Genomic DNA, 21591 nt, shown 5'->3' on the forward strand with positions numbered 1-21591 from the left:
ACTCCTGCAATGTTTCTCTAGCATTCACTCTCCGTGCTCATGAACACCGTGCTACTCTTACTTCCTGAGGATTTTGGCTGTTAATTTGACTAGCTGGAAGATATCAGTCCTGTCGAAATTAACTGCTTAGCACGTGGCTCAGTTTAAAACACAACAGCCCTGTGCCTTGGGGAACAGGGGTCACTAGACAGAAGAGTGCAGAACATGGAGAACACTTTTTCTATGACATTTTCTATGACACAGAGATTTCCACTAGTCACAGGACTGAGGACTGCTGACCATGTCTGTCTGCTTGACCCAGTGCCTATCTAGCATTTACATAGAGTAACTTAGAAGATACCGGATCCTGACCATGCAGACCTGTTTCCTAGGAAAGCAGCAAAAAAAGATGTGTGTTACAGACATCCTAGTCTGAGCTAGCTATTGCAAAGTTTTTATGATTAGTGGACAGAAAGAAGCACTTCCACATGCTGGATTTCTCTAACCAGTGTCAGATATGCCCCTCGAGAAAAGCTGAATCACCCCAGAGAGGGAACTTATGGTGATGAACTCAGATTTAAGTGCTTAACTTCTAAGTGCTCAACTTACAGCAAGTGAATCTGGCACATAATTTTAACCCTTTGATTTAAAGCAAATAAGGCAGCAATTTTAGCTTAGCTTTCCCACAGCCCTGGAGAATACTGCAAACACTGTGTAAATGGCTCTTACTGGATAGGTTTGGCTGGGAAAAAGGAATCTTCCTCACTTCAGTCAGATCCTAAAGCTTGTAAGGGCAAAAACGATAGGCAATGTTATTCGCTTAACCATATGTGAGCATGTATCATGGTGTGTCAGAGATATGGACTGTAAGGATATGTATCTGAATGCATGTGCATATGTCTACTGCTATTTTCAGGCAATTTCTACTTCACTACTAGGCCATGCCAGGGTTTTCAGTCCTTGGTCTTTATCAGTACACAGACTCTACCAGAAATAGATCTATTTACCTTCCATTATGTTTCCGGGACATCAAGCAGGCATGAATCCTTCCCACTGGCATGGTCAGGTTGTCCTTAGCTGCAGGCTCTGGAGTGTGTAAAATATTGCCTTATTCCTGCTGGCCAAATTCCAGCCTGCTCATGTTGACCCACTTGATCAGCCTGGATAAGGGCTGCACAGCCTTCCTCAAAATATAACGTGGATCGCAGGCCAGAGAAGGCAATGCTGAGAAGGGATCCCTTGTCCTCTGTGGCAGATCTTGCCTCCCCTGCTGCCCAGTGCCTCTTGGTGGCCAACATCCTCACCTTCTACTCAGTCCACAGTGGAGGTTGACTGGAGTGAGGATCGTTGGGCCTTTCCTACCCGCAGTGAGAGTAACTCATGGGAGCAGCACCATGGACATGTAGTGAAAAGGCTACTTTTTGGGGGTGGGAGCTCTGAGAAGTGTGTTTCAGAGCACCCCAAGAGCTCAGTGAATGTGAGCTCCTAGGATTAGCCGCTATTTTGTGCTCAGGATTGCTCCAGACCATTGGACGCATTGTTACTATCTGCCGATGTTGGGATCTGAGCTGAGATTTTCCAAAGGGATTTAGGAGACTGTGTACTACTTTCAAAACTGAATGAGTCTTAAGACTAATGTGACTGAAAGTCAAGGCATCTTGAACACCTTACTACCAGTTTCCCTCTGTAAACACACTCTGAAAATCATTTTAAAAGTCTTCTAAGTAATTTAGAAATATGACTTCCCTTAACTTTGAATGAAAGGGGTATTTTCACTCACAGAGAGACTGACTCTAGGCACTGATTTCACTCAAATCAACATAAAGCCATTACCTGCTCTGGACATGAGTGCAGATTAGTCCCAACCCAACCCTTTGAGTTTGTCTTGCAAATAGAAATGCATGTCAGAATAACTGATGCAAAGCAGCCAGTAATCATGTCTCTCAGGGCCACTTCCAGCTCTTTCCAGAGAAAAGCACTGTTAATATTAAATTATTATTTTTATTTAGCTAAGCTGTTTTGGGGATGAAACATGAAGTTCCTTGTGTCACACAGAGCAACAAAGGGCTAGTGATGTCATCAAAGGAACCTGACACATTATGCTGCTGGCTTCTGCATCAGAGACTGAGGCTGCAGCAAAAGGTGTTGCACTAAAAATTCATGAGTTGTCTGTGGAAACTTTTGGTTCCCTGATCTCAGAACAAGAGCATTTGCAGCCCGAGTCCCCCTCGCTCCTTATTCATACCCAGGGTAATTATTCTCCTGCAAAACACCCCAGCTTCTGTGGCAAGATGGCCCTGTATTTCTCTCACTAAAGGCTCATCTCTTGTTAGCCTCACCTGAAACCAGACTCTTCATATAGAGTGGACAAGGCAAGATCATGTATCAATGTCCTTGGGGAGTGTACGCTTCCAAGATAGATGTTTGGAGACAGGAATGGGTATACCAGAGGCCATCTTCCCAGCACCTCTATCTGCCCCCTCATTTTTGCCAATAATTGTTGAACACTCAATACAAGAACATTCCAAAGAGCCAAACTCCCCACTCCCAGGTAAATGATCTGACCACGAGGCTGCAGTGTCATGTACTCCTTCATTTATTCAACCTAGCCTGCAGACTCGTGCTGAGCCAGATGGGCCACGGGTATAGAAAGTGACTATAACAGTTAGGCCTGGGAAAAGCTTCCCATGAGGGAAGGAGTTAAGAGAAATCTGTTAAAATGGGACCTTTCCATGGGAATGGCACCTCCGTGGCAGGAGACAGGTTGTTCACTGACCCCAGTACTGGAGGGGGGAGGCAGAATTGGGCTATGCCTGCCTTCCTTCTAACTGGTGGACTAGAAGTCCTTAAAAGAAAACCTTCAGCTCAACTACATGAGCAGGAGCTGGCTGCAAATTTGGCAACTCACATCTCGCTCCAGTAGGCAGTTTTGCCTTCACCTTCACAATGACAGGAAGCAAGCATTCGCTGCCTCACTGAATGCTTTGCTATGTGCATTGCTAGGCTTTGACTAAGCAAAGACCACCCCTCAAAGGGCAGGAGCTCCTCGCAGCACCATTCACACCATCCCTCTCTTTAATTATTTTCAAAGTTTGGCACTAGCCCAAGAAAAGTCTGGAGAAAAGTCTGGTGACAAAACAGCCCTCCAGAAAACGACACATTCTGTCTGTCTCCAAAACAGCAGGTTTTTACTTTGATCTGGTAGCTCCAAGGGGAAGGGAAGGGCCTCTCACATCTTGTTAAATGCTTTATTCACATACATATAATTAAGATATCCTATATCTACAACTCGGCATGCCTTTAATTAGAGACATTGCAGCATTAGAAGCACTGGCAGAAACAGATAATGGTGCTGCCTCTCCAAACTGCCAGAAGACAAAACAGACCAGAGGAAAAGTCATTTTCCCCATAAATTAACTGCACGCTCTGTCTTGCCACTTGCTGGTCCATCCCCCACAAGGATGATGAAAAGGAGATGAAATGTGATTCTAGCCATCCAGAACTACTTGCCAAGTTTGTAGAATGACAGCAGCTGTGGCCTTTGCCACAACGTGGGGAGAAATAAAAGACAGGGACAGCCAAGCATCCATTTTAAAGTAGCTGACACTAGAATTGGTAAAAGACACCAGCTGAGGACCTTCAGGGTCTTACTTAGCCTCTGAGGAGACTTAACTTGGGGCAGCAGCAAGGAAAGCTTTGCCTCAAGCCACCCCACGCTGCCAACCTAAAGTCAAAGCCTGGTCCAAGCATTGTGGGAGGATAGGAAATTTTTCATCCTTCCCCTGTGTGCTGTTCATTCCCCTCTGGGCTTCAGACTTAGAGTCACTTGTGAGCCCTGGTTTTGAAATATGGGCCTAGATGCCCACTGGGACGAGGGTGAGGCCCAGAACACTACCCCAGCTTCTATTTTTTGAATAATCTCAGCCTGTTAATCTCTTGTGTAAGTCAGGATGGTTGTGCTGTTTTGCCCCCATCACAAGCTGCTGATAGGAACCCTGAGAGCTGAAAATAATTGTCCAGGCCTAGAACAAACCTAGGAGTTAAGATGACAATGCACAACAAAGACTTAAGGATGAATGACGCAAGAGGAAAGTGGAACTATCTAAACCTACTGTCTCATGCCCTGGGGTAGTGCAATCAGAAAACGTGCACATCAGTACAACCTGAACCACACGGCCATGGATCTCCAAGGCTTCCCAGAGGCAAATATTACTGAAATTTTAGAATCTATGTTTATTTGTAACCATATAGTGGCAAATGCAGATGGGGTACTGTTATCACACTGTTCTGTGTGAGCTGATCTGGGTGACCTGCCAGAAAGAGGGAGCATCAAGGCAGAGAGAAGACTAAACTACCTCCTAAGATGGAGATGTTCTGAAATGCAGGGTGAAGCTAGAAATGAGAAGAAACATGAGCTCCCAGGGTGATGCTAGTACAAACCTGGGATCTAGAAATGGAAAGAGAGAGAGTGATAGCAGGACAGAGTTTGCGATACCTCTTTATTTGTCTCCAGGGACATAACTACAGGGTACCACATTCAGATACTCTCCTCAGTAATGGAAGGAAAGCAGAAAGGCTTCAGAACATAGTCACAGGAAGGACTGAGATCTGGAAAACTCTCCTTAGGGGGAGACAGGGAAGATGTAGTCTCTTGGTTACCTAAGTTCACTGGTCTCAGTCTAACAATTGGTACAGGGAGAAATTTTCAATAGAAGAGGACATAAAAGAGAAGCGAGAGGCCAACTGAGAACATTGGTAAGCTAAAGCCAAGTAAATTCAGACTAGAAGTGAGGTGGCTCTTTATTTAACCTTTGCAAGTCCATTCCTAAGGATATGATGCATTCCTCAGTATCTGATTATTTCTCAATGCCTTTCTGGAAGCTCTTCCAACCCAAGCTGTGCCTTTGATGAAGATATCTCTATGTTAAGTTCCCTAGTCTGTGTTAACTACAAGTTCAGGATATAGAAATGCTCCAGTGATCCTTTCTTAACCACCATATCTAGGATTATGTTGCTCCACCATTTGATTTCAAAACTGTTGCTTTGCTGCTTCAGGATTGTGACCCCAGAGGAATACAAAGGTGATTTCTAGGCACAAGAAAATCTGGTCTTCATAAAATCAGCACAGCACAATTGATGCTGTCTGGGGACTACACACATTCGGATTTAAGTGCAGCTTTGTGAATTTCTCATACTTGTGAGTTGATTTCAGGGAAAGATACTAAACCAAACAATAAATGATATTGATGATTCAGGACTTTTTTTTTTCTAGCTTATCTTTATGTGTGAGTCAGAATTGCTCTCTTCTGAGATGGCCACCCTCCCTCTCAGCAGCAGGGGAAGTGGTGTTTTGCCTTTAGCAGGCTGAGCTACTTAGCTATTGTGAGAGCAATGAAGAAGAGTGTCTTCTCTTGTGGACAATATCTGACTATTAGCTTGTTTTGGCATTTACTGTATGTGAACATTCAGGAGCTGTGCAAGCAGGCGGCAAAGCTGCCTGGCTACTGCGTACTGTGGCAAGAGGAACTTCTGAAGAGGAGGGAGTGCACTTCATTGAGATCTCTGGGCAGACCTGCTTCCCGAGAGCTCAGGTCACACAGGCAGGAGGAAAAGGGAAGAGACACAGCCAGCAGGTAGCCAGCAACAGGAGCAGCTGCTCGGTGGCTACCCAGAGGAGCAAGAAGCAGGCACACAGCTAGGTCTCAGCAGGGCCAGGAAAAATGGTGATTTCTCCTAGGGCTCCAGCCTATGCAGGTTTTACGGCAAACCAGGAATCCATTACAGAGTTCTGAAGTGAGAACAAGGCTGGAGAAGCCCCCACCTTGCAAGGGCAGAGCAGACAAGGTATGCTCCACTTTCAAACAGTTCTGTTTCTTCCACTGATCTGAGCCTCTGTAGTTCAAATGTTCTTTATTCTAATTTATGTTCAAATAAGACATTATTTAGAGCTCAATAAGCATTTTGTTATTTTTGTTGTGTTCAAATAAGAGAAAGGTGAAAACAGATCCATCTCAAGGCTATTGTCTACTCAGCATCCTGCTTCACTGTCTCAAAAGTGGGACTTATCTCACCTGACTTCCAACAGTCTGTCAATATATTCATCTGATGTGGTCATCCAGACTTCCTTTTAGTCAGAAGAGAAAACAACACATCTGCCATACCACTGAATGCCCTCCTTCAGGCATCTTCAATGATAGGATGAGATGAACTGCCTCCCTTCCTTCCGTTAGATGACTACAAGGGAGTCTCAAAGACACAGATTTAAATGGGTACTCATGGCTTAGACTCCATCCAGGACAAAAGGAGGTGGCAGCTTTGCCAGGACAGAAGAATTCCTCATGGATTGCTCATAGTAGCACAAATGTAAAATTGTCTCTGCAGGAAATTTAACAGTTTTAGCCAATAACTGAGGAAATAGATATCAATTTAGAGCAAAGACTGAAATAAATAAAGAAAAAAAGTTTAGTGATTTTTAACTCTACATAAAGTTGGAGAAGCCCAGGATATTTTGGTTTTAGAATCATTAAAGGCAGCAAAATGGTTTGACAAAAGATGCTAAATATCCCCAAAGACCACATTTTAATTAATTAAAATCATAAACCAGTTAACAGATTTGCTACTCAGCTCCCACACAATTTATTTTGTACTCAGAGATGATGTATGGTATTTGGGGAAAGAAAGAGAAAAGCTGTATTTCTCACAGATAAGGAAGAAGCTGATTTACTTAGGCACAAAACTCAAAATAATGAATGTGATCAATGCCCTTTTATGTACAAAATTCAGTTCTACCTTAGTGGTCGAGTCAGCACTGAGGTGAAAAGTAGTAATGAGTTTCTGGCTTTAAGGTAGGCAAAGAGGTAGTTGCTTCCTCAGCCCCACCAGGCCACTGTCACTGGTTCGAGGCTGCGTCTACTCTGCTCTAGAATATCTTCTCAGTAATGAGAGTTGGATCATGTATAGGAGAGGTGGTACTGGCCTTTCTTCCCTATTTCTTTTTAAACTGTCCCTTTTTTCAAAGGAATTTACCCCTGTATAGCCACAGTCATCTTCTCCTTCTGTCAACAGGCAGTCCAGGTAATTTCTATAGGGTAATTTCTATAGGGATTTCTATTTCCCTCAGGAAAGTGGCAATGTTTTACAGTGATTCAGCTAAGCTCTCTTGAGATGGCAACTCTCAAGCTGTGGAGCCACACTGACAGACCAGACTTCAAAGTCTTGATCTGTGGCACCCTCAGCTTTCCTGAACACCACACTAGGAATGGGTGGAGAACAGCCTTTCAGGCCAATGAATCCATCAGAGAGGGTAAATAGCTACGCCGAAAAGCATCTTTTTGTAGCAAGAATCTTGGCTTAATTTAATAATTTTAATGAAAATATCCATTTTGGGAAAATGCTTGGAATTGATACTTCTAAATGGAACATTTTTGTTCAGAAGTGATATTCTGAACAACCTTTCCTTTGATGAGGAAAAGTTGTTTGGGTTTCTGTTTGTCTCCTTTGCCAAAACAAAACCTATTTGGAGGGACGATCTGCTTGCCTGGTGTTTTTACATGCCTTGTAATTATCCTGTTGCTACAAAACCATTCAGACAATGAGTTTGTCATCTGTTCCAACATTTCCCTGAAGTTATCTAAAGATATAGGCCCAATTCTGCTTTCATACAAACCTCATGTAACTCCCACATAGGCAATGAACTTTCACAAAGGTGTGTGGAGCTATCATCCAAACACTTTCTTTCTCTAATTGCTCGTGAATGTTGGCTGCTGGACATTTCTCACCTGTGGGCAGTAACTGAGCACTTCTTAGAAGTCTGGCTGTCTGTTACTGGCATGGCTTGACAAGCCAGACAGTCTTCAAAGAATGTTCCCACAACTTTGGTGACTGGAAACCAAAGTTTCCCACTGCAAATGTGTCTCATACCGTCAGTGGGAACACAGCTCTGTTCTGTCTGTGTGAACTTATTTTGCCCTTGCCAACTCAAAATAGTTTTGATGAAGTCTACAGCACCTTGGCTCACATGGAAATGCTTTGTTTTGTTGTTTTCCTTAAAATTTCAGAGCTAGTAAGGGTGTCAGACTGTTTTAAATATGCCCTAGTTTCAGGTGTAACTCCACGTGTTTATCTTGCTATCTACTAATGCTACAAATGGTGAAAATAAAAACAAGAAAGAGGCTCATTCCTCTCTGGAGGTCAAAGTTATATAAGCTCAGCAGTTCTTTGTAGCATTTCTATAGGGGCTGGCTAGACAATATTTTTTCTGGAAAGCCCTTTGCTAGAACTCGTGCCCAAATGTATCAGTACACAAAGTCTTCTGTGAATTGCTAAACACCCTCTGAGTGCCAAGGTCATAGGAAAGACTTCCAGGTAAAAGGATTCCTCTGTTTGGGTCTGACCTCATGGGAAGTTTCAGGTGACTTTCCCAGAAATCTCCATAGATAATTTGTGTGCACCTTCTTCTTTCTCCTTTTGATGGACAGGTGTTTTTTTTTTTTTATAACATGAGCAGGGAGAAATGGAAGATGTGGAGGATGCTTGAGGCAACAGTTCATTTCTGCCAGGTCGTTAGGAAACCAGTCAGAGAGGGAATGAAGTTTTGGGTAATGTTTTTCATTGAGATCAGAGAAGGAGCATCTGGTCTGCCCTATTCAAGGGGTTCAAAAAATTTCTTCAAATGGGGAAGGAGGATTAAATATAAGAACCGAGAGAAAAAAAAAGGAAAAGATCAAATAAGCTTTAAAAACCCGTGTGTGTGTGTGTGTGTGTGTGTGTGTGTGTGATCTCAGATGCCTTCTGACAATTACATGTTATTGCACATCACTGTTGCAAGACAGAATTAACACTGCTTTAGTGCTTTAACTGTACATTTCCGGAACACGGTAAGCCTGCATTTGTTTTGCATGTAGCAGGAAAATGTGAATTTCTGGGTTTATAATAATGGGTTGGAGGACAATGAAAAGATCCTTAGTTGCAGTTTACCCATAATTACTGCTGTGAATTCTCATAAACCTTACCTCATCCACACACAGCTTTCATCTGTGAATACATCAGTTTGTGTTGGACTCTGGACTTAGTAGCACTGAAAATGCTACTGCTGGTATTTTAATGGGACCTCTTAGATGTTTTCAGAAGGCCACAGGACAGCGAGCACAAAAGAGCTAGTAAGGATAACCTTTTCTTTGCAAAGGAGGAAAAAAGAAAGCTTTTCAGGTAACCCTAGTCATGTGTCTTGTGTATCCTTGGGGGTACAGGAGAGCTTCAGATCCCCATGACAAAGGTTTTGCTGGCAGAAACCTTGCGCAGAGCCTGGGACAGCAAGTACCAAGGCTCTGGGCTGGGATCCTGCATGGAGAGATGAATGTCCCTCCCAGAAGGAAGATGGACACCTCTCATCCCACCTGCAATCCTTTCTCCTCATTGCCAAAGACAGAGTGTGGGGGCCTGTGTCCCTGAATATCGTCAGGACACGGGGGCGTGTGGAGATGTTTCAGCTGGTTCCTGACAGTGTCCTGCTGTGACGGGTGTCTGGGTGGGAGGGGATGGCACAGCTGCAGTCGTGCACGGCAGGTGCGGGGCACTCAGCACTGCTAGAGCTGAAGCTCCTGCCTGGGCTCCAGCGCCCCGGGGCTGCCCAGCTTCCCAGGAGGAATAGGCCTGGGCAAGCCACTCTGTTTCTCTTTTTCCCATTGCTTTTCCATTTCTACATGCCTTTCGCCTCAGTTCTCCATTAAGGATGCCCAGAGAGGGACCTCAGTTTCTCCGCACAGGATCCTCTCCCAGAGTCTCGCCCCATAAACCTGCTGCGAACCAGGATGGCGAAGGGCCTTTAGACTCTTTTCTCCAGGCAAAGGGAGTGAGTTGTTTGTGGGGCAATACTCAGGTGTGCAGGTTCACCTCATCCAGAGATGGGCATCTAAGACAGGCATCCTTTAAAGGCGACTTCTCTGACCTGTGTCTTTCCTCTGACTAAAGTGAGGGTCCAGGGCAACCAAGTCCCACCCTCAGACGCCTAGAGTTAGGAGGGATGAATTCTGCCTCTGCTGCTACTGTTACTTGTTACTGTTATTGTTTGTTTCTTCGGGAATTGCCTCAGTTATTCTAAATAATTTAAAATTTTGTACACAAAAACTAATCAAGAACCCAAATTATCTCCTTTTTAAGCATGGGAAGATATGCAGAATCAGCCTGCAATCACTTCAAAAATAATAAAGGCAAATTCAGTGACAGACCAAAAAGCATAGTGAGTACAGCTGTGAGCTGGTCTAGGTTTATCTCAGCTAGTGAAAAGCAGACAAAAGGTATTGGTGTATTTAGTATTTAATTTTCTAAACTATCTACTTGGTTGCATACAAATTTGGGAAAATAATGAATATTCTGTTTCAGCAGCTGAACCCAAAAAAATCAGAAAAAAAATGGCACATGTCACACTGAAACGAAGTTGGTGCTGTTTCTTTTTAAGCAAGATGAACACCCCCTTTAAAAAAACCTATTTTTAGTCAACTAAAATTTACCATTGACATGAAATGGATTTTTTTTATCTCCTTTTCAGAATTTCACCTTTCTGCTTGGTGTTTTTCTTTCAAGGGGGTCAAATTTCAGAACATTTCTTGTCATTTTGAAGGGTTTTTTTTTTTGTTTTTTTTCCCCTCTATGAATTTCAGTTTTCTGGTACATTCACCATTTGTTAAAACAAAAATGCCTGAGCATTAATTTAGAGGGGTTGGGTCACCATGACTCCAGCCCCCGAATGCCATCACCTCTGTGCTCAGATGGGCACACTAGACCAGAAACAATGTAAGCCTTTCCCAGCTTGATTTTCATTTAAATTGAAGAATTGTGTTTTTGAGGCTGTGAAGTGCCTGCAGTTCTCAGAACAAGGTCCCATCCTGAGAAGTCTAAGAACAGCTGCTTCAGAGAGCAGGGAGAACTAGGTCAAAGCAATCTGACAGGGCACGCTCGCCGGTGTCCAGCTTCCCACATCCCACAGAGACACGGCTCAGGTCTGACACTGCTCTAACGCAAATGTGCAAATGAATCAGGGAGGGAGGTGATGACAAATCGAGTTATCTTTGACATGCCAATTGTCTGAATTACGTGTCCCTTCACCAGAATGCAGCCCATCATCACAGCAATTATACATGACAATCATTAATAATTGCATTTCACTTCAATCAATTTTTACTAAAATATAGCCTTTATGCCAGGTTTCAGTTCATTTTTCCTACATATGTCTCAAGCGTTCGCGGTATTCTTGTGTGAAGATCAATCAGGACAAATGACAGGATGACACGCTACATTTCTTGGGGGAGCCAATTTCTAATTAATTGTTATTCATACACTAATTATTGGATTTACAAATGAGTTCTCAGGAAATTCATTTAATCCTTGGAAGCTGCATGTCAGCCATTTGCAGAAGGATATGCATCTGATTTTTTTCTTCATGCAAGTGTAAATCCACGGCTTTAAATGCAAAATGGCTTTCCCCCAGGAGCTCTAGGGCCCTGGCCAAGGTCAATTACCAACTCCCCTGTAAAGTGCTGGCAATTGTCCCGCCTCCAACTCAGTTCATGAGCAGTTTTGAGCGACAATTTCCTTATAGAATTGAATGAAGAAATGAATGGATATCCGCAAGCAAATGCTCAGGAGCAACTCCAAGAGGAAGTTACCATGTGATACTTCCAAGGAGAGCCACTCTCCCCCCCCACCGCCCCCCCCCCAGGAAAAAAAAAAAGTCTTTTAGCTTTGACTTTTTTCCATTGTGAGTATCAAACTTAGCACTAGCCTCTGGTTGCACACCCAGCCAGCAAAAAGCAGCCAAGCCTCACATTTCCTGTGTTACCCTACTCTCGAGCATCTAGCAGTGACATTCAAGAGAATTTGAGAGAGAGAGAAGAAAGAGGAAAACTGAGCTTTCACTTCCCAACGAGTGCAGACATCCTGGGATTAATGGTTATTGGCTGCTATTCCTCTTCATAGCTGATCGGAACTTTTTTAAATGGCCCTGAAGACAAATGTTCTTCTGCAGAGAAATGCAGGAGAAGATGTCCAAGGTCGGTGTTAGTCAAGGGACAGACCATGCTGATCTTTCACCAGCATATACTCGTGGAGCAGCCAGGCGCTTTGCCAGGACTCAAGTTGTGAGCATGCTACTCTTAGCCCCAGCTCTTGCTCTGTCCAGGGGTATTGAAGCACCTTTTTCCCTAAGTTAAACTCTCTGTTGCTATATTGGTATTTGTAGAAGCATCAGAAAAAGACAGAAGGGAGCTAGGAATAGAAAGCCACAGCCTACTCTTCCCTCTAAAGAGGATTCTTATATGGTTCTTTTTGTCTCTTCATCGTTTTAGTCTTTTACCATCTCTCTCTCTCTCCAAGACTTTTCCTTTCCTAGGGAATTCCTTGGCTACATCAGATAAAGCTCTCATTTTCATCAAACAGAAGAGAAAGGAAATGTTGATGCCGTACTGACTTGGATTCTGGATCCTTGTGCAAACTTCCCTGGCCAGGCCCCTCTGAGATGTTGGCTCTGCTCTAGGTGCTAAGTGAAGCCTCATGTGGGGAACAGGCTGCCTAGTGCATCTTGTAGTGAAACGGGCCTGTTGCAGCTTTTCTGCAGTGTGTTTTTCTGTTCAGAGCAGCCTGTCCTCACTCAGGGGTATTCGCTGCTTTCAAGTGTATGTTTGTGTTGCTCTTGCTAGAGGTGATAGCCAATTTTATTAAGTATTGTCAATTCCTGGCTATGTGCTAATGCAGAAATGTCTGTGACTTGTAGTTTGTAACTAAAAGGGTTCAAGGCTGTGATTCTGCCTGATAACCTGGAAAAAATGGGATTGTTTGAAACACAGTTATCTCACAACATCACTTTTCATCCCAGCACTGCATTTGGAAATTCAAACATGCCAGGATGGCTAATCTGAAGAAAGCTTTTCAAAGCCCTTCCAGACAAAACTGAGCTATAGATGGCAGAGGTTCTAATACAAGGAAAATCTCAGTTCGAGCTGAAATCAGAAGTTGCCATCAGTGCTCCTAACATGAATGAAGAATTCCCTTGTTTATCCCACTGAAGTCTGCAGCAGCAGCAAAAAATTCATCTGCACTGCAAACCTCTGTTATTTGTCAGCTATCACAAAACCAGGCATTGAATGGATGGGGAGGCAGAGCTAGCATTTTTAATCAAGTCCCTCAGATGGTTCACAGGAGGGAAATGTTGATTTTGGTGCATCTGCGAAGGAATTTGAGGTCCAGCCACTCTGCTTCTGGTCAGAGAAGTTACTGCTCTGACCCTGGACCCATCCTGGCAGCCCAAGCATTTCTTTTCCAAGTGACAGAAATCTGGGAAGAAAATGGGATTCCAGTAGGAAGCAATGTTGCCAGTTTTTCTGCAAAAAGCCTCCACCCCTGCCCAGAAAAGGAAGGTGACAGAAATTAAAGGCCAGCATGATTTCTTACTCTCCGGACCACAGAAAAATGCTTAAGGAAGTGGGTAAAGGGTGGGCATCTACTTTGGGAGCAGTCTTATTGCTTGCAGAAGGGATGAGATCTATCTGCAGAAGGCAGGCTGAACAATTCCTTCCCTCTGCAGCACCTCTGGACTCCACGCAGGAACCTCCAGAGGCCTTCACTGCACGCTGAGAAATATAAGTGCACTCCACAGTAAGGCATTAGGAGGAATCACTGTGTAATTAATTTCCCTTATTTCCCGTGGTGTTATCTTTATGACTTACACTGTACTTTCTCACTTGTTGCTTCCTACATATGCATAACCAATATTTTTTCACATGGCCTCTAATACTGGGCAAGAAAACCCCATAAAGAGGATGTGGGTCTGCCTGTCTCTCAGTACAGCTTCTTGGCAGATGACTTTCTCCTCACCCTTGTAGCAGTGCTGATGCTCTTTCTCATTGCCAGGAACCCTTTGGATGCTGCCCAAAGCTGGAGCTGTGAACCCCACATGCAATAATTGCCATGTTTCTTGGAGGCCCACGTGAGCTGTATGCAGAAGATGGTGTTGGTTTGATGTAATGAAAGCACCCCAGAACACAAATCACATCACCTTGGAAATAGTCAAATGATACTATTTAAAGTTTGGGGGGGGGGGTTGGGGGGGCAGGGGGAGGGGGATACTGTGTTTAGTTTCAGATCCCTTGTCTAAGTGTGGTGCAACAGAAAGGAACAGTCAGAGATGGGCAAAGGACAGAGCCCTGGCCTGGGACAGTGGAAGAAGGCAGACCAACAGATCTTCTGATGTGACAGCCTGTGGTGCCAGGAGGCAGGTGCCCAGGACTGGAATATGAAAAACGGACCAATGACCAGATCACACAGGCACTGCCATCCCCTTCCTCCTAACTCAGGCTTATGAGGAAACTGCAGAATACACAACTGAAAAACTGATGGCTGGATGTATGCTGATAACAGGAACACATCTCTCATGGAAATTACTGTCACTAGATTGTTTTGAGGCCAGGATTCAGTAGAATTTTAATAAACAACATGATGATCATCACATTACATACATCTCTTCGTCCACTGCTCCTCACCTCCCCTGTCCTGTCTTCTGTACTTTACCCAGCAAACATAATGTGGAGGCTCCATCTGACTGACGAGCAGTCCAAATTCCTAGATTTGCTGAATATGCACCAGGCGGAGCCATATATCAGTCATGGCTCTGGCTGTCCTCTTCCATCTTCCAAAAGTCAGGACAGAATGGGTGCTACAGGAAAGCTCACAAATGTCACGAGAAGATGCCCTGCAATCTCTGAGCCATTTTTACACTACAGTGAGAATATCCCACCTCACTCTTCAGGGCTTGGACCTCCTCATTCAGCAGTTCATACTTCCCCTGTCAGTGTCTGCACTGGGAACCAGTACAATTTGATCCATCCCTATAAGAAAATCTAAGACAAGTCTTCTCTATGTCAAGCTCAATCACTGCTTCAGCAAAACCACAAAGCACTAGGCTTTTTAGAGACTAAATTAAGACTTTGCCTCCCTGGCAGTTCTGTTTCTTTTGCACACACAAAAGCAATTGCCTTTCCAGCCCTGAGAAATCCCTGCAGTGTCACCACGTGCCTTGTTAGTGAAGGCAGTGAACATGGGGAAGTGCCTGTTCTGTTATCCAAACTTCAATCCCTCACATTTGCATTTCAGTTTCACTCCCTAAGGCTGTTGCCTGTGATTTACTACTGGCCTGAAGTCAAACAGCAACCAACAAGGCTTCTGCCAGGTTCCTGCATCTGGCTCCATCTTCACACAGTCACCTGCTTTAGCTGTGTTCCTGGGATGAGGTGTTTGCTCTGCTCTGCTTCCCAGCCAGCATACCCAAATGCACACAGTGCAGTCTGCGTTGTTATGCAGGAGTGTTTAGAGCACACCATGGCCCTCCAGCCCTGATCTTCAGTCTGACAGAGATCACAGCATGGTCTGATATTATTTAAAAGTTTGGTAGACTCTGGATTTCATAAGGTCTTTGTCTCAGTGTTTGGGAGCTGAGTCATTTGACACTCCCTGTCTGAATTCCTCACCTTCTCCTTTCAGGCCAGAAGTTTGCTCTATAAACTGATCCTAGAAAAAAGGCCTCAAAAGGTTTGTAAAGGGGCTGATCTGAATTGTATCTCAACCTTGGACCAGCTGCCAGTTGCCGATTGCTGGAGCATCATCTACCAAACAAGGTTACCTCTCTGTATCTGGACAACTGGGAGGGCAAGTCTGTGCCTGCTCCCCATAGTCCCACCAAAACTTCAGTCTGCAAATTGATTAATCCAGCAACTGCTGCTAGTTTTATGAGGGAAAACAAAACAAAACAAAACAAAACAAAACAAAACAAAAAAACTGCAAAAACAACAGCAATAGTTAGTCTTCGTTTCTGGAAATGGCAGCCTCTGCAGTGAGCAGCACAAAGCTGGGCAATGAATGGTTCAAAGAAAAGGAAAAGAGCTCATGTTAAAAAGGATCACAGGATACTGGGGCAGTGAAAAGACTGCAAGGAGAGAAGAAGAGGACCTCTGAGAACAGCTGACAAATGTTTAGTCATCACCTTGCAGAATGCACCATCTCAGTACCACAGGCTGAGAGTGATTTAGATCTCTATCCAATGTTAGGTCTAGATGTAGAAAGTGTCCCAAAATCAACCAAAGCATCTTTAAGGCTCAATCATCCAATCTTCTGAGCATCATAACTCCCAAAAAACTGAGAGCATTCAGCACTTAGCAGGATTTGGCCTCTGAGGAGCAAGCCAAGGTTGTTATTTTACACAGCAACTCTGAATTACTGAGTTGTGATTGTGAATGTCCCAGATCATCCTCTCTGTGATACAGTCAATCAGCCAAGTCATGATCTCAATATTTAATTAAATAAAAACAAAAAATCTTTTTGGAAGTGACCAAATTTTGCCCAGTCCTAATCCTTGTGTCATAGTGACAATAGTAACCATCACAATGAATAATTTCTGGCTACTCCCTTAACACTTAATACTTTCCTGATTTGTTTTTTCTCAGATTGGAGCTCACATGACTCTTTGATTTCTTTGTGCTTATTACAAACACTTTTTCTGTGTGCAACACCACAGAAATGTTTGTAATTCACTGTGTGTTGTTATGAGATGAAGAGGTTTCAAGTCACCCAGCCATTCAAATGGCTAGAAACATCCCCTGTCCACTCCAGCTTGGCATATATACAGGCAAAGGGGTGAATATTAATTCCCTTTGACTGGAGGGACAGAGGCTCAGAGATATTAAAGGTAAATACTGCAAAGCCAGGAATTCATCCCAGGTACCTTGAGTTCTAGGTGACCTTCCTGAGAACTCTTTTAGAAATACCCAGCCATCATAAAATGTGGATTGTACAAATAGTTACATTTGAAAAAACGCTTTGAAGCACAGAGGTGAGATTCACCTCACCTAACTTTAGCCTCTAAAAGTGAGGTGTCTAGGCCAACCTGCTTAGCTTAGAACACCTCTGGGCACAGAGAGTTAGAGGCACTGCCAGCGTAACATTCCTCCCACATTACACTCCTCTGTTAGGATAGGATGAGCCACCCCTGCACATGGTACATCTCTTTCCTTTGAATATAGATGGATGTTATACAATGAACTTAGACTAAATGCTTATTGTTGAAATGGCAAAAATAAACTCACTGAGCATCAAAATTACACATTGACTCACTCCTAGTATGCAGGCTAGCAAAGGACAAGCACCCACGGATGGAAACAGTGAGCATCAGATCCAGGCTTCCTGCCGGCTCACCCCAGCTGCTGCCCACTGGCCAGAGCATCCTGACAGCTGCATCATCTGGGCACAGAGAACAGAGATGGATTGACCATATCAAAGATTTAGCAGAATTTAGCAGAGCCAGAGACTGGCATCTCTTACACACACACACACACACACACACACACACACACAGAACATCTATCAGTAAAAGCAGATCTCTCCCCTCCCGAGCTTTGCCACAGGAGCTTGCCTCAGGAGATCTTTCCTCAAGGCCTCAGAGACAAAGCCATGGAGTAACAGGAGTTTGAAGGCTCAGCCCAGAAGTAGTTACTGTTTCTGTCTGGCTGTATCCTGCACATGAGACCCTCTCATTGAAACTTCAGAGCCTGAAAGTCATTGCCAACCCTAAGTAGAAATGAGGGCCTCCCACTGCAAACAACCCACCTACAAACTGATGCCTGTCCCAAGCTGCTGAGAAAGAAATGAGGCATTTGTCACAAAATACATGTTGGGAATGTTGCTTTTAATGAAGCTCTGCAGCTTTCTGCTCAGAGGGCTTTCAAGAGGGTGGGGGCCTCCCAGCAACCAAAACCCTACAAGCAGAAAAGCACCAGGTGAGGCATCACAGTTCCAGGGCCCTGCACAGCAGGATAATTGGCAACAGACATAGCTCTGGAGATGGCGATTCAGTAAATACAGACACTTCTCACAACTGTGCTGAGCACAGCTGGCAGCACTGAACAGCACCTCTGATGTACCCTTCTCAGCAGAGTGCAATGGGGAGAGAAAGAGTGAAAGAGGTAGTGAGTGGAGTGATAGGTAACTGATGCAAAGGAAAAGGGAGATATGAGCTGGAAGAGGAAAGGGCAGAAAGGGAGACACTGGCCATCATTACCTGTTTATGAGGGGCATTTGGGCACCAGAAGATGGGCACATGAGTCCAAGCAGCCAGGTTGCTTGTGAGAGCTATTCCTCCATGGAGCAGTGTGTTGGGATGACTCAAGTACCAGGGCAGTAAGCAAAGAAGTCCACAAGTAATGGGACTAAAGCATGGTTTGATGAAACCTGATGAACTTGTGTCCTGTGACTGACTGAATTATTAAATTAACTGGATTAAACTAAATGTGTTCTTGTCCTTTGTTAGACCTCAGAGAAGAACACAAGGTGATGGAGGGACGCATCCTCCGGTGTCCAACACTGCTTCTGTACGCTGTGTGCAGCTATGGCAGTGTCTCCCTCAGCTGGGACCCTCACAGGTTCTCTCTGTCCCTTTGTGGGACATATATTCCCACAGAGCATTTCAAGTCCATTGTATCTTGGAGACTTCCATGCCACTGCTGGTTGTAGTTAAACCTGGATGATGGATTCCAAAGCTGTTGGGAACAAAGGGTTCACAGACAGGATGAACACATGAGCAAGACAGGCTCAGCCTTGTTCTCTTGGGAAGCCAGGCTGGAACAATCTCCTTCTTCTTTCTTCTACTGCTCCACACTACCCCCATGGTGCAACCCTGAAAACTGTTCTGAACATGAACATGATAAAAGGAGATGACATTCATGTCCTAGTAACTAGGTTGAAATGGGGATGCAGGGACCTGCAGAGACTAGGCCTGGAAAAAGGTCAGCTACAGACTTTCGTGATAACTGGTTGGAAAATCCTGAAGTATTTCTTTTTCTGAGAAGAAGATGACTCTATGGATAAAACTCCTTTTGAGTAACTGATAAATGTTTTAATTTCAGCCTCAAAGTCTTGCACTTAAAGTAAAATGAAAGAGTTTTTTGTTTGTTTGTTTTTACATTAAACATTTCAGAGTTTCTGAGATGGAAAGGCAAACAGCTGAACAAAAGCCTGAGTGACAGCAGAAATGCACAAAACTTCTGAAGATATTCACCAGTGAAACTGTCCATCTCTGCCAGCTCTGTGCTTATGTTAACATACTCACTTCTCTCCTTGATGCTGTGTTAACACTTACCCATTAGAGGTTGTTTCCCAGACAAATCCAGTCTCTGTGCAGGGCCAGGGCCAGCAGTTTTTGTGCATGTTTCGTTGTTCACTGTCTTCTACAAACAGCTAACTGCAAGGAGAAGTGCTTAACTTTTTATTTTTTGTATGTCTTTATAGTTCATCTATCCTTGGACACAACAGTCTTTGTTTCAGAGGAGCTAAACTGAAGATGTTTGCCTGACTCATGAAAGTCAGTTTATCCAGTATTCAAATCCAGATCCAAAACTGTTTATTTTGTGAAGTTCCAAGTTCCTCTGTCTCTGGAGGGCATGCTGTTTTGGTCCTGGTCTCCAAAGAGATGGTTTCCATTGACCATTTTCTTGAACAACAGAATCCAGCCCTTTCCTTAAATACATGCATCAATATCTGACTTACAAAGGACCCATGGAGAGATCTCTCCCTTCTCTGAGTGAATATGCAGGGAAGAGTGGGTTGGGAGACACACCTACTTAGTGCTCGCACTGCAGTGGAGGGGGCCTCCCAGCCTCATTCAGAGTAATCCTAAGTCACTGCTGCTCACAGGGCAGCTCTCAGTCAAATGGAACCTGTTCTCCATCTCTCAGCTTCCTCATACTGACTTTTTTAGCAATTTCTGCCCCCAAGTGCCTGGCCACAGAGTGGCTTGTTCAGAATGCTTCCCCCTGAGAAACCATGTCTCTCAGTTTTCCACCCTCTCCCACCTCTACAATGATGCAGTGGCTCTTCAGAGTCCTTCTGACTCACCCAGTGATGATGGAGGACTTTTTATCAAACCATGGTTATCCCTCTGACTCTCTGCATCTCCATGACAGCAATCCCACTTTTGGGCAAAGCTGAGGATAGAGGAGGTAGTGCCTGGTCCCTGTCACTGCTTGCAGTGTCCTCCGGGAACCTGCTGCAGGCAGAAGCTCCCTGCCCGTGCTCCCCTGGCAGAGAGAAGCCCTCCAGTAGCTCAAAGTCAGTGATGACACCTGACAGTCACTGCCCTTGCTGCTGGGAGCTCCAGAGATACTGATCCCTTTGTGTAACACCCAGTCATTCCTGATACATATGGGATTAAACTCAAACCACAAGATCACCCCACCCTGAAACTCGTAAAGCCCTGTTGGTCCTTCGGCTTTATAACTGTGATTAGATTGAGACGCTCGGATTGTATTGATTTTGGCTTTTAGCAGAGTTGTCATTAAGTTAAAAGAGGCTTGAGCGATGGAGAGGAGCCGAGGTGGCTGCTGGCTCCTAGCACAGTTCAAGTAACTGAATTTCAGAGAAGGGTGTCAGCTGTTGCCTACAAAAGAAAGGGCTGAATTAAATCAGCCAAGTTTCACAAGCAAGCATCAATGTTAATGCAGTAAACAGGAGTCACTCCTCACTGGTGTGAGAAATGCTTTGCTTCAAAAGTGGAGATTAATGCATAAAGTAAAGTTGCCTCCATCACTGGATGAGCTTGTAACACCCAAGGTGCAATCTTGATCATCTTGCCTACCCTAGCCATGCCTCAGTGCAGAGCCATACCACCATGTTAGCATGCTGCAGCATGAGGACATCCTGGCAGGTGGGCAAGAGGCAAGACATAAGCAGGTCAGAGTCCTGTAGTTCTAGGGCTAGCATCTTCTGGGCTTAGCTCAGTGCACAGGCAGAGCAACCTGTTCTCTTCCCCCCTGCCTGTGAAGACCTGCTAAGCAGACATTTTGTACCAGTCATCAAAAGAAGAGTTACCTCTGGTAGCTCAAGAGATACAAATGCTTTCCCATATCCTTACAAAAATCAAAGGAAAAACAACAACAGTAGGAAAAAAAAATCCAAATTAACCTTGTTTTTCTTTTTTTTTTTTAATTCTTTCCTACAATGACAAATTACAACCAGATTTCAAAACAAAATGGTGAGTCTGGAAAAAAGTTGGAATGAAAGCATTTGCCTTTAACTTGAGTTGTTTCATCGCGCGCTCTCTCTCTCTCTCTCTCTCTTTTCTTTTTTTTCCCCCAGCTGAAACTGTTTACTGATTCACAAAAAGTTCCTGAAACTGCATTTTTTAAGCACATCAACTATTGTCAGAGAAAAAAAAAAAAGAAAAAAGACCAAAATTCTCCCAGCTGTCTGACTTATTGCTATTCAACCCCCTACCTGAGCTTTTCCAGTCATTACTGGCTTTTTTTTTTTTCACAAAGAAAAAAATGGTTAATGTCAAATAGCATATCTATGGCCAAGGTCCTAGTAAAACTGAACTCCAGATCTTACCTGTTGAGCCATGCAACTTGCAGCCCAAATCACGAGGACTTCTTTGAAACGAGGTCAAACCATGGCTGTTGAATTTGAAGAAAAGGGACTCTTTGGTGACCCATGCTGGGATGTGCTGGGACCCCAGTCCATTTCCATCACTGAGCCTGCTCACTGAAACAGCCTGATGCTGGCTGAAATTCGCCCTCAGAG

This window comes from Apteryx mantelli, chromosome 19, assembly GCF_036417845.1.
Source record: "Apteryx mantelli isolate bAptMan1 chromosome 19, bAptMan1.hap1, whole genome shotgun sequence".
NCBI lineage: Eukaryota > Metazoa > Chordata > Aves > Apterygiformes > Apterygidae > Apteryx > Apteryx mantelli.